This window comes from Pongo pygmaeus, chromosome 9 (assembly GCF_028885625.2).
Source record: "Pongo pygmaeus isolate AG05252 chromosome 9, NHGRI_mPonPyg2-v2.0_pri, whole genome shotgun sequence".
In the NCBI taxonomy this organism is placed as follows: domain Eukaryota; kingdom Metazoa; phylum Chordata; class Mammalia; order Primates; family Hominidae; genus Pongo; species Pongo pygmaeus.
The window spans coordinates 81520845-81535617 of record NC_072382.2 but is presented as its reverse complement, the minus strand read 5'-3'; positions in this window follow the sequence as shown (position 1 = coordinate 81535617).

The following is a 14773-nucleotide window of genomic DNA, read 5'->3' as shown; positions in this document are numbered from 1 at the left end:
TCCAAATATGATTGCCAGATGTTAGATTAGTTTGAGCTTAATTTGTACTAGGCTTACAAAATCAAAACACTCAGTAAGGAAAGACACATTAGGTCCTGATAGTAGTGGCTCTTACTTATTAAGTACTTAATATACATCAGGAATTGACAAACTGTGGACCATAAGCCAAATCTGTCCCACAGGCTGTTTTTTGTAAATAAAAATATATTGCAACAAACTAATCTCCTTTGCTTATGTATTATCTATTGCTACTTTTACACTACTAGGGATATTGAATATTTTCGAATCAAATAACGTAGGTGACAAAGTCAAAAATATTTACTATCCGTCCCTTTACAGAAAAGTTTGCTGATATGCCATATATGTTAAGCTGTTTAATATGTCTATAAGCAAAATGTTTTATGTCCATTTCAAAGATGGAGAAATTCATGCTCCTGAGTTTAGATGACTCACCCAAGACTGTAAAAGGAAGAAATAGAATGTAAACTCATGCATGAATGGCCTCAGTGCATTTACTTGGACATTTATTAATATATAAAATAAATGATATAACACAAACATAAGCAGAGCCTGAACTAACATTTTGCAATTATATGTTTAATGTCACTTTCTTCTTTGAAACAAAGTGATAACCCGTATGTAAGATACTGTCATGCAAGGCAGAACAGATTAGCAAAATAAGCCAAACTCATAGTAGGACAAATCTATAGGTAGAAGAATATATGTGGTGGGAAAAATAACATTTTATCCAAATCCATATAATTTGAACTTGTACTACAGCAGGCAAGGGAACCACTCCATGTGTAAAGATCAGGCTATGGTTCAGTTTGCCTAGAAAGTAGATTACAAGAAGAGCTGCTGAAAATACAACAGAAAAGAAAGTCTAATAATAAAAGAAAAGAAAAAAAAAAAAAAAAAAGAAAGTCATAGTTAAAGCAGAGGAGATCTTGAATGCCTGCTTAGGAAATTGCAATAAATAAAGAGCATGAGACTTAAGATGACCATCAATTTTCCTAGGACTGAAGAGATTTCTGGGATACAGGACGCTTAGCACTAAAACCAGGACAGTCCCAGTTTTAGCACCCTGCCCCCAATTACACAAACACTTTTAGAGTAACATATAATGCATAGCCATAATCCTTCCTCACTTCTATATTAATATTTAATAAAGTTATCTCAGAGACTCTGAGGAAGAAAAGGATAAATTGAGTCAAATGGAATTCACTTGAGAATGATATGAGAATTAGCTTCTGAGTTGATTATCGATTATATTTCATTTTAGCAAATCCCAGCTTTACTGATATGCAGAATGATAACTATAGAAAAGGGTTATAGACCAGAGAGGCTAATTAATAAAACATCACTTTCTTAGAATAAAAAGGTGACAAATAATCAATCTCCTTCATGAATTGGTTTTAAGATACAGTTTTTTAATTAAAAATTATCTCATCTTATTTTTTGTTCTATGTTAATAGTTTTAAATTGTGACTAATATATTGGGTGTTGCAAACTTTGATTACTTAAGGGCACTTAATACAAAATAACATTTGATTTACTCATTTTTGCTCATTCAGTCACTCAGGGAAGAGTTTTTGAGAGCCTACTAAATGTGGAAGAAATAAAGATGAATCAAAGACAAATGCCCTACCCTCAAATAGCTCAGAATCCGCTTAGTAAAAGAAATATGTGAACAAATACTATTAATAAAGAAACAAGGGGGAATAAAAGTAATGAATGTGTGTCAGGTTTTGTGGAAGAAGGGAATTATTTATACTTAAATAGTTAGGAAAGTTCAGGGAGCTTGGACAGGCATGTGGTAGTATCCAAATTTTGCTTAGAGCAGAAAGAATAAATAAGATGGCAGAATTAGATATGAGAGTCTATGCTGAATGAGTGAACAGGCAGCTGGGGCTTGATAGAACTGATGGGATATTTATTGAGGAATATAGTATAACCATAGGATGGGTGTGGAACATGCAGAAAAAAAAATGTGAATGTCAGAGCTGAAGAAATATCACTGGGGACTGAGCCTCAGGAGTAAGGCAGAGTCAAAAGAATCACAGGTGATCTGAAACTGGATATGAAAACAAGAAGAAATGGCAGAGGGGAATGTACATTAGGTGGCAAAAATTAGAATGCTAAGAACCTTGAGTGTTGGGTAAAGCTGGAGATATAAGCATGCTTTTGCATTGTTAGACTAGTGGGTGCCTTATTTTTTACCAAAACATAATGTACATATTTATGGATTATATGTGATATTTTGATACTTGCATACAATATGTAATTATTAAATCAGAGTAGTTAGGATATCCTTTGCCTCAAATGTTTATCATTTTTAATACTGAGAACATTTCAGATTTTCCAGCTATTTGGAAATATACAATAAATTATTGTTAACTGTAGTCATCCTACTGTACTACTGAACACTAGACTCATTCCTTCTATGTAATTGTATGTTTTTATCCATTAAGCAATCTCTCTTCACCCCCACTGCTTCCCAGGCTCTAGTAACTGTCATTGTACTCTATCTCCATGAGATCAAAGTTCTTTTTTTTTTTTTTTTTTTTCTGAGATGGAGTCTCACTCTGTTGCTCAGGCTAGAGTGCAGTGGCATGATCTCGGCTCACCACAACCTCTGCCTCCCAGGTTTGAGATGTTGTCCTGCCTCAGCCTCCTGAGTAGCTGGGACTACAGGCACGTGTCACCGTACCCGGCTAAATTTTTAATTTTTAGTAGAGACAGGGTTTCACCATGTTGGCCAGGCTGGTCTCGAACTCCTAACCTCAGGTGATCCACCTGCCTTGGCCTCCCAAAGTGTTGGGATTACAGGTGTGAGCCAGGGTGCCAGCCTGAGGTCAACTTTCTTAGCTCCCACATATAAGTAGGAACATATGATATTTGTCTTTGTCTGGCTTATTCCGCTTAAATTATTGAGCTCCACTTCTAACCACATTGCTGCAAATGACAGGATTTTGTTCTTTTTAAATAACTGGATAGTATTCCATTATGTATATATAACACATTTTCTTATTTATCCATTGTTGGACACTTAGGGTGGTTTCATATATTGGCTATTGTGAATAGTGGTGCAGTAAACATGGGGGTGCAGATGTCCCTTTGATACACTGATTTCCCTTTGGATAAATACTTAGTAGTAGGATTGCTGGATCATATGGTAGTTTTAATTTTAGTTTTTTAAGAAAGCTCCCTAGTATTTTTCATAATGGATGTATGAATCCACATTCCCACTAACAGTGTGTAAGAGTTCCCTTTTCTTTGCTTCCTTGCCAGCATTTATTTTTTGTCTTTTTGATAATAGCTATTCTAAATGCAGTGAGATGATATTTCATTGTGGTTTTGATTTGCATTTTCTTGATGATCAGTGAATTTGAACATTTTTCATATACCTGCTGGCTATTTGTGTATCTTCTTTTGAGAAATTTCTGTTCGGATACTTTGCCCATTTTTAAGTGACTTTTTTTTTGCTGTTGAGTTGTTTGTGTTCCTTGTATGGTCTAGATATTAGTACCTTGTTGGAGGAATACTTTGCAAACTTTTTTTTCCATTCTACAGACTGTATCTTAACACTGTTGATTGTTTCCTTTGTTGTGTAGGAGCTGTTTTCAGTTTGATATAGTTCCATTTGTCTTTTCTTGGTTTTGTTGCCTGTGCTTTTGAAGGCTGGACCATAAAATCTCTGCCTATACCAAAGTTCTAGACCATTTCCCCTCAGTTTTCCTCTAGTAATTTTATAGTTTCAGGTCTTATGTTTAAGTTTTAATCCATCTTGAGTTGACTTTTGTATATGGTGAAAGATAGGGGTCTGGTTTCATTCTTCCACATATGGATATCTAGTATTCCCAGCACCATTCATTAATGAGGGTGTCTTTTCCCAAGTGTATGTCCTTTGTGCTTTTGTCAAAAATCAGTTGGCCGTAAATAGATGAATTTATTTCTGGACTCCCTATTCCATTTAATTGGTCTTTGTATCTGTTTTCCTACCAATATCATGTAGTTTGGGTTACTATAGCTTTGTAGTATATTTTGAAGTCAGGCAATCTGATGCCTATAGTTTTGTTCTTTTTGCTCACTATTGCTTTGGTTATTTGGGGTCCGTTGTGGTTTTATACAAATTTTAATACTTTTTTTCTACTGTTGGGAAGAATATTATTGGTATTTTGATAGCATATACCTTTTTGAGACCATGCTGGCACTCTTTAGGAAAAGTAAAGGTTTCCTTACTTTATGATCTGGCAATTCCACTTCTGAGTATTTATTCCAAAGAAAGTTATTATGTAGAGCCAGAAGAAGGTTTGCACAGGTTTTTTTTTTTAGTTTTATTTTAATGTTATTTAGTAGCAGAAATTTGAAAATAACTTGAGTGGGTGTCTACCTATGGGAGAGTAGATGAGTAAAATATAGAAGAGTGATATGTAGTGGTTAGAAACCATAAATAACAACATTGAAGGATCCGAAAGCATAGTACTTAGATTAAAAAAAAACCCAGCAGGAAACAGAATGACATTTATACATAATTTAACTTTTATAAATTAAATATATGTGTGTATAAACCAATAGTCATTTCTTCTTAAAGCAACCTATTCTTTTCTAAAAATCACATTGGTATGCAAAAGCATATAGTAGAAAACACTGTACTTGTGAAAACAATGTGTTTGGGGAACAAAGAATATTTTCCAGTGACATTAAAAAGTTTGAAATCTAATAAAAACTGCAGCACAATTATATACGTTAAGTAGTTAAAGTACATATATGTTACAATATGTACATATGAAAACTTTCATTCAGTTGTAGTGCCAGATGTTTATTTGTATGGCTCCTAAAACAGACAGGGAATCGAGGTGGCTAGTACACATTTGAGGAGTGTGTATATGTATGCTTTTTGTATGTTTATGTTTCTTTGGTGCTCCAGTCACTGGAGTACAGTTTTTTAAATTCACCTAGTGTTTCTCCTGGACAGAATTCCACACAACATAAATTTTACATTATACTCAAATTGTTTGCTCTGTCAATGGCATGGAAACAAATTCACAGTTGCATAACAAGCATTACAGCAGAAACGACTGTATGAACACATGCAAACAAGTGAGAATAACACATTGTGAAAAGAGAAAATACATAAATATATAAAATAAGGGAAGGACTTTTGTGGACCATTGATAATAACTGATAATGTTACCAAATTGAAGAGTATCATTAATCAACTATTTACAACTTTGATGTATGATGGGGAAAAAGTAGGGACTGGTGGCAGAGAATTTGGCCAAGGTGAGTATTTTATTTTATTATTATTATTTTTGAGACAGAGTCTTGCACTGTTGCTCAGGCTGGAGTGCAGTGGCGCAGTCTCTGCTCACTGCACGCGCCGCCTCCTGGGTTCACGCCATTCTCCTGCCTCAGCCTCCCGAGTAGCTGGGACTACAGGTGCCCACCACCATGCCCACGCCCAGCTAATTTTTTGTACTTTTAGTAGAAACAGGGTTTCACCGTGTTAGCCAGGATGGTCTCGATCTCCTGACCTCATGATCTACCTGCCTTGGCCTCCCAAAATGCTGGGATTACAGGAGTGAGCCACCGTGCCCGGCCCAAGGTGAATATTTTAGAGAAGAGTCCATGAGAAATTCCAGGGTGCCTGAAATTTGTTTTCTTGTGCAGTGGGAACTAACCAAATGAGTTTATTAAATGAAAGAAGAGAGGGTTGCAGAGGACCTGAAATCTAGGTATTGACAATCGAGATGAAGGAACAGCTTTGCAATGACACAAGAAACTAAGCAACACAATTGTGTAGAACTAGAGACAAAAAGAAAAAGAGAATTACAGAATCAACACAGATAATAGTTGATAATAAACAGGAAGTTGATCTCTAAATCCGCCAGACACTGAAGTGTTAATACCCATATATCTTTTTCAATATATGGCTCACTGAAAAGAGTGAGCAGATTATACGGTCCAACATCACCAATGATGGGAAGCTATAGAGAATTCCCAATAATTTAGTGACTGCCACTTTACTTGATCATGGAACACAGAGGGATGGTTATGGAGAAACACAGAAACTGTAAAAGGAGATATGAAAAGTAGTCTGCAGTGGCAATAAAAATTGCAAATCCAAGGACAAAAGTGAGAAACCAGCCTCTAGATAGTAATGAACAATAAGATGGTGGATAGTAAAAATGAAAGGTAATAATGAATCACTTTTACATAGATGAATATTCACTGGATGATGTGGTTTAAAAGAAAAAACATATATGCTTTCTGGAGATTGAAAGATACTGCAGTTGGAACAGATGAGCTAATATTTCCCCTTTGGAATAATGTGGGTTGGACTACAACATAGAAATATGCACTCCAAAGTAAAACTACAGCATTTTTATTAAAAGCAAGATATAAAGACAGCAAGAAACAAAGAATGGAAGGAGGGAATAGAGAGAGGGAGAGCACTTATGCGGCCATATAACTTGAGATAGATGTGAAGTCATTTACCTGCTAAGTTCATATGATTATCCTCCGGTAACTGTACTCTCAGCTGAAATCTTCCTTGCCTCTGAAAAATCTAGGTAACATGGGCTTTAGATTCCCTTCTCATCTGCCCGGGCCTGCGGACAGCCAGGACTTCTCTGGATGTATCCAAGGTTCTGCTTTCATGACCACCTACATGTCTGGGCACCTGCTCTGTCCTGGGTCATCTTTGTTGACCTACACTTGGAACTCAGGTTCTTCAAATTCCTTAAGTTTAACATTCCTAACAAATATCCTTATTAGACTATCTATAAGATTTAGTGGTGAAACAGAGAAAGCTTTAAGTCCAAGCAACGTAAACAACTTCAAACAGAATAGTAAGAAACCTTGCTCTTACAACATCCTCAGCTATCCCACCACTGCAGAGCTTCACAAACCTTTAACCCCATTAGGCTGTCTTTTCTTGTCCCTCCTCCCCTTCTTCTCTCATCAAGTATTTTCTTTATTTCTCTATTTCAAGTTTAGTTGTCCCATAGACAGCATTTTGTCTCTCTTGTTGGAAGCCATGATGCCAATTAGCTAACACCAGAAATCATCAAAGTGTTTTGTTTTTAAATACAAACACAGTCTCCTTCCTCATAGAAATTCTGGTTGTCAGAATGATAAATCCTTTCATTTCTTTACACTGATTTTTATGGATGGCAATGAAGGTTTAGCTAAGTTAAATGACATATGCAATATCACAAAGCTAGCTAGGAAGATAAGCAAGTGCTCAAAAGCTGGTTTTGTTAATAAAAAGGAGAAGCCAGCTGGGTGTGGTGGCTCATGCCTGTAATCCCAGCACTTTGGGAGGCCAAGGCGGGGGGATCACGAGGTCAAGAGATCGAGACTATCCTGGCCAACATGGTGAAACCCCGTATCCACTAAAAATACAAAAAAGTTAGCTGAGCGTGGTGGCATGCGCCTGTAGTCCCAGCTACTCGGGAGGCTGAGGCTGGAGAATCACTTGAACCCGGGAGATGGAGGTTGCAGTGAGCCGAGATTGCGCCATTACACTCCAACATGGCAACAGAGCAAGACTCCGCCTAAATAAATAAATAAATAAATAAATAAATAAGGAGAAGCCTATATTGAGCATTCCTTATGAAACAGGCCCTGGGCCAGGTGCTTCCATCAGTTAGCGCTACCCTGTGGGGTCAGATTATTCACATTTTACAGACAAGAAGACGGAGACTCAAAGAGTGTGGGACACTTTTTCAAGGTCATGCAAGTAGTATTTCACCTGTTTCCATTTTCTGGGTAATGAGGGCGAGGAAAATGAAAGAAAAATACAAAACAAATATTTGAAAGGGCAGTCTGCTGTAGAGATGGTTTGGTGATTGAAGGGCCATGGAGATTTTATTTCGGTATGGTAATCCTTGACTGAATTTTTAGTGTTTTCTAGTTCATGAAATTGATGCATTTTCCTCTTTTCCTGTCTCTGTTCTTCAAGTTTCTTGGCTATTGGGGAGCCTAGTTATTTTTGGATTCGGGAAGTAGGTAACAAAAAGGATATTCTGTCTCTGGTTTGACCAGCTGCTCTCTCTCTCATTTCCTCTGAAAGGCTGGCAGTGTGAGGGTAGTTTGGGACTTCTCTGTCAGAGAGGGGTCTTTGTCATCGATCCTCTCTCTGCATGTAGAGGAGAAGTGTGGCAAGAGAAGCTACTATCTGCAAAAATTACTTTTAAGATGGGAAAGGACTGTTTACATGTTCTCTTCTTTAGAAATTGGCACTATCCAAGGTCTATGATGGGCCTGGATTAGACTAAAATTTCAATATGAATAAGCTATTTTGGTGTCTTGGCAGGAGCCCACACAGGCTTTTGCACCACATGGCCCAGGCCATATCTGTGGCTCCAGCAGTTTCTTGGGGTCCTCATTTTCCTAAAGACAAAGACCAGAGAATGAGTGATGCCCTCCTCTTGTACTTCTTCAGCACTGCAGAATGCAAATAGTCTTTCCAAGTCTTCCTTTCCCATGCCACCCCTGACCAGGTCATAGGAACTTTTCCTTTTAAAGGATTTATTGATAGGTTCCTATTTTAGGAATAAGAGCATGGCCTCTGGATTCAAAACCCAGCTCTGCCACTTCTAGTTGTGTGACCTTGAGCAGGTTACTCAAATTACCTGTGCCTCAGTTTCCTCATCCATATAACGGGACCAGGGATGATAGTATCTATTTCATAGGTTTAATATGAAGATTAAATGAATTTTTTTTTTTGAGACAGAGTCTCACACTATCACCCTGGCTGGTGTGCAGTGGCGCCATCTCGGCTCGCTGCAACCTCCGCCTCCTGGGTTCAAGCGATTCTCCCGCCTCAGCCTCCCGAGTAGCTGGGATTACAGGCACCCGCCACCACCCCCAGCTAATTTTTTGTATTTTTAGTAGAGATGGGGTTTCACTATGTTGGCCAGGCTGGTCTCGAACTCCTGACCTTGTGATCTGCCCACCTCGGTCTCCCAAAGACCTGGGATTACAGGCGTGAACCACCGTGCCTGGCTGAATGTTTCTAAAGCTCTTATAATAGAGCATGGCATATACCGACTATTACATACATGCCTATTAGATTAAAAATAAAATATATAATTTCTGAGGACAAGTAGACATAGGTATTTGAAGTCAGAACTTTGCCCAGCTCTGTGGGTTTGGGTTTGAGTCCCATTCTCAGCTCCCCTAGTACTCCTTTCCCCTTTCCTGGTATGTGCACTACTTTAGAGAAATAAGTTTATTGAAATTGTGCTTAACTACTGATTTTGGGAGTGAAGGACTCTGTGCATCCTATTTATTATTTTATCCCCACTGCCTGGTGCTGCACTGTTAACTGAAGTCCTTGCCATTTTAGTCTCCTGTCTATACTGCAAATTCGCTTTTGGGGAAGTAAATAAAAGATTAGGAGTCTGTCTCCTGCTTTTTCGTCTCTGACCTCTTCTAAGAAAGAGTCAGGGGGATGTCTATTCTCGACAGAACTCTTTTCCCCATCATAAGTGAAAAAGCCACCCAGTAAGAAAAACAGAAGATTGGGCCCTTCCTACGGGGCCTGTGTCAGTTTAGAGTTGATCTGTCCTACTTGGGAATAATCCCTTGTCAGCTTTTCCTTCTGATACCTATGGTGATTTCAAATTAGGGTGGATCAAGGTCATTCAAAAACCTTACACAACTCGTCCAGGGACCAGTGAGGTGGAACTGAAGAGTGTGGAAAAGGTCCAGGTTATTTTGAGGAAACTTGGGGCTAAAAGATCTAGAGCTGCTTAGAGCTGCATAATTTCCCTGGAGAAACTTCTGGCAAGTGTTGCACCATAGGTAAGACCAAATAGCTAAGGCAATTTGGCTCATCTTCATGGCCAAGAAGAAATGTGCTTAACAGGAGATAAACTCAGTGCCAGAACCATCCACAGTGGGGGAAAAAAAAAAAAAAATGTATAGTAAATGACTTTGTGTATCACTGCCCGTGTTGAAAATACAGAAAGAGAAGCTTCAGAAAAGGAAGTAAAAAATCATTCTCATTAACAGCAATAGTGAATAATAGCTTCTTAAAATGATCAATTGCAGAATTTCACAGCTTTAGTGCAGAATCTTGCACTTAGAGATACTTGAGGAAAGTGCACGTTTATATTCCAATTTATAAAAAAAAAATCTGTTTTTATCATACAGCTTAAACTTAAACAAATGCAAACTATTGAATTCAGTGACGAACTCACTCCTTCCAAGCTTTCCTCACCCATTTTAGACACTGATGGTTGTCACCACCCTTTGATTCCAGAACATTGTGAAAGTTCTGTGGAAACAGCATAGGCTTTGAAGTCACAAAGACTTGCATTCAAATGCTAGCTCCTTCATTTACTTGTATGACCTGAGATAAATTATTCAGCATTAGCAACCTCAGGTTTTCGGCTATAATCACTAGTGGGCAATTAGAATATCAACTTCTCAGAGGAGTTGAGAGTGCCAAATCAGAAAATATTATGAAAACCACATATTTCACTTTCTTTCAGACACTAAGATCCAATAAATATTTGCTTCGCTAATAGTTTATTGTGTTAAAGTATTAGTGAAGCAAATATTCTTGACATTGAGAGGATGGACATTGAGAGGCTGGACATTGAGAGGATATTGAGGGGAGCATGCTGGCAGAAGAGCACAGGACAGATGCCGGCACACAGGCAGCCCATCGACAGGTGGAACTGAGAGTTGACAATGTGAGCAGCCCTTGCTTGCTCTGCACACCTCCTCAGCCTTGGTGTCTGCTCTGGCCACACTTGAGGAGCCCTTCAGCCCACTGCTGTGCTGTGGGAGCCCCTCTCTGGGCTGGCTGAAGCTGGAGCCGGCTCCCTCTGCTTGAGGGGAGGTCTGGAGGGAGAGGCGCGGGCGGGAACTGGGACTGTGCCCGGCCCTCATGGGCCAGCGTGAGTTCCCGGTGGGTGCGGGCTCAGGTGGGCCCCACACTCGGAGTGGCTGGCTGATGCTGCAGGCCCAGGCAGTGAGGGGCTTAGCACCCAGGCCAGCAGCTGTGGGAGGGGGGGCGTCAGGCCCCCCAGCACTGCTTGCCTACCCGTACCGCTCTTGAATTCTTGCCAGGCCTCAGCCACCTCCCCACAGGGCAGGGCTGGTGACCTGCAGCCCACCATGCCCAAGCCCCCACCCCCTCACCCCGCTGCCCCGCGGTGGGTTCCAGTGTGGCCTGAGCCTCCCTGACGGGCATGCCCCCTGCTCTGTGCACCGGGTCCCATCAACCAGCCAAGGAGACTGGTGGGCAGCTCCACCCATGGCCCTGGCGCAGGATCCACTAGGTGAAACCAGCTGAGCTCCTGAGTTGGTTGGGGACTTGGAGAACTTTTATGTCTAGCTGGAGGATTGTATATGCACCAATCAGCACTCTGGGTCTAGCTCGGAGTTCATGGATGCACCAATCAGCACTTCATATCTAGCTAATCTGATGTGGACTTAGAGAAGTTTTATGTCTAGCTAAAGGATTGTAAATGTACCAATCAGCACTCTGTCTAGCTCAAGGTTTGTAAACTTACCAATCAGCACTCTGTGTCTAGCTCAAGGTTTGTAGACACACCAATCAGCACTCTGTGTCTAGCTCAAGGTTTGTAAACACACCAATCAATGCTCTGTGTCTAGCTAATCTAGTGGGGACTTGGAGAACTTTTACGTCTAGCTAGAGGATTGTAAATACACCAGTCAGCACTCTGTGTCTAGCTCAGGGATTGTAAACGCACCAATCAGCACCCTGTCAAAATGGACCAATCAGCTCTCTGTAAAATGGGCCAATCAGCAGGATGTGGGTGGGGTCAGATAAGGGAATAAAAGCAGGCTGCCTGAGCCAGCAGCGGCAACCTACTCAGGTCCCCTTCCATGCTGTGGAAGCTTTATTCTTTCGCTCTTTGCAATAAATCTTGCTGCTGCTCACTCTTTGGGTCCACACCGCCTTTGTGAGCTGTGACACTCACTGCCAAGGTCTGCAGCTTCACTCCTGAAGCCAGCGAGACCACGAACCCACCAGGAGGGATGAACAACTCTGGACGGGAGGAAAAAACAACTCCAGACGTGCTGCCTTTAAGAGCTGCAACACTCACTGTGAAGGTCTGCAGCTTCACTCCTGAAGCCAGCGAGACCATGAACCCACCAGAAGAAAGAAACTCCGGACACATCTGAACGTCTGAAGGAAAAACCTCTGGACACACCATCTTTAAGAACTGTAACACTCACTGCGAGGATCCGCGGCTTCATTCTTGAAGTCAGTGAGACCAAGAACCCACCAATTCCAGATACAGAACGAGGCAGAGTTTGGTTGGGGGAGTCGGAGAAGAGCCCAGGCTGTTAAGCGGCCTGACCCACTCCATCCCCTTCTGGCTTCCCCCATCTGTTGAGAGCTACCTCCACTCAGTAAAACCTTGAACTCATTCTCCAAGCCTAGGTGTGATCTGATTCTTCTGGAACACCAAGGCAAGAACCCAGGATAAAGAAAGTCCTCTGTCTTTGTAACAATGTAGAGGGTGTAATTGAGCTGGTTAACACAAGCTGCCTATAGATGGCTAAACTAAGTTAGCACCCTGTAACCCACGCCCACTGGGGCCTCAGCTGTAAACATTCACCTCCAGACACTTCTGTGGGGTGGGAGCTCCACAGCCTGCCCGTCTGTATGCTCCCCTAGAGGTTTGAGCAGTGGGGCACTGAAGAAGCAAGCCACACCCTCATCGCATGCCCTGAAAAGGGGACCAGGGAACTTTTCTGGTTTCAAAATGAGCTTTCACATAGTGATAAGTCAATAAATATTTGTGGGATGAATTAATTAAAAACGAATGAGCATTAATCCTTAATTAATAAGGTGTTCTTGTACTTCCCTATATTCCATGGAGGAGGGGTAGAAAAAACAAATAATGACAAGCTAATATTGGAATGTGAGGGAATTTAATTGTGCATGAGCATGTACATTTAATTCCTTAGATATATTCAGGGATAAAGACTCAAAAGAATACACATTTCTCATTTATTCTGTATCCATACCTTCAATCCTGGATTATAAGATTCTTCAGAAAGATGACTCTTGGGATAGTCTACCATTACGTATAAACAAATGTACATATTTGTTTGTGCAGGAGGACATTGTCAAGGGGAGGATAGGGGAAGGACATTTCTATAGGCACTCAAACGTCTGAGTTCTTGTCCATCAGTTAGCTATGTGAACTTGGGCAAGTTGGTTCTTTCTTTCTTTTTCTTTTCTTTTCTTTTCTTTTTTTTTTTTTTTTTTTTTGAGACCGAGTCCTGCTCTGTCCACCAGGCTAGAGTGCAGTGGCGTGATCTCGGTTCACTGCAAGCTCTGCCTCCTGGGTTCACGCCATTCTCCTGCCTCAGCCTCCGGAGTAGCTGGGACTACAGGCACCCGCCACCATGCCTGGCTAATTTTTTTGTATTTTTAGTAGAGAGGGGGTTTCACCGTGTTAGTCAGGATGGTCTCGATCTCCTGATCTCGTGATCCGCCCGCCTCAGCCTCCCAAAGTGTTGGGATTACAGGCGTGAGCCACTGCGCTCGGCCAAGTTGGTTCCCTTTTTTGAGCCAGTTTCTGGATATAATTAAAAGATTAGATTTGATAATCTATAAAATATTTGCCAGCTCTAAAATGTTTTTAATTATGTGGCCAGGAATTTGGTTATGACACTTTAGAAACAGTCACGAATGCCTCTGTTTTAATACTTGACAACTTACATACGACGATATATCTATATATTTGTGTATTTCACTAGACTGTGAACTTCTTCAGGCTCTGGCTTAGGGCCTAGAACAGAGTAAGTCTTTAAAAATTAACTGAAATTCACTAATTATACTGCTCAGATATACCAATAGAGTTCACAAGTTTGAGTTGTGATTCAGTCTAAATTTAAAAAAAAAACAAGAACTAATGCCAATGACAATTTTCAAATGGTCTTAGATTCTACAACGTTAAATGCACTTCAGGTAAATGTAGCGACCCAGAGGGTTAAAAATTAAATGACTAAAAATGGCTTAGTCTGCCATTTCTCAAACGACACAGGTATACACGGCTATAAGCAGTTTCTTTCTTCCTCACATTGGGTGATGCGCAACACATGTGCCTCAGACTTTGAACTTGCTTCAGTCAACATTTTTATCTGTGGCTTGACTGAAGATATAGTGGACAGCTCATCACATGCACAGGTGACAGAGATCTGGAAGGGAAAGCACATACAGTTTCACACTGAATCACAATCCAAAAAGCTTTTAACAGGGTTACTATGATAAAACAATTTAATTCTCATAAAATACAGTTAACAAAGATGAACGTTCTACCCAGATTTCTAAAAACCAAATGTGTTACACAGGTTCAGGAAAATAGGGCTTAGTGATTACAAATCTAAAATATCTTAAGCGTTTTTAAATAATTACAGTGGTAATTATGAAAATAACAGCCATCATTTGTTGAAAATAGATCCCCCATATCTGTGTTTCTGCTTTTTGTGGTTTTAGTTACCTGAGGTCAACTGCAGTCCAAAAATAATAAATGAAAAATTCCAGAAATCTACAATTTATAAGTCTTAGATTGCAAGCCATTCTGAGTAGCATGATGAAATCCCCCGCTGTCCTGCTGCATCCCACCCTGGACACGGATCATCCCTTTCTTCAACATATCCATATGTATGCTACCCATTCACCCGTTACTCATCAACATTGTCTGCTCCTGACATCCAACTATCGACATCTACATGGATTGAGGACCCAGAATCACCCCAAGCAGGT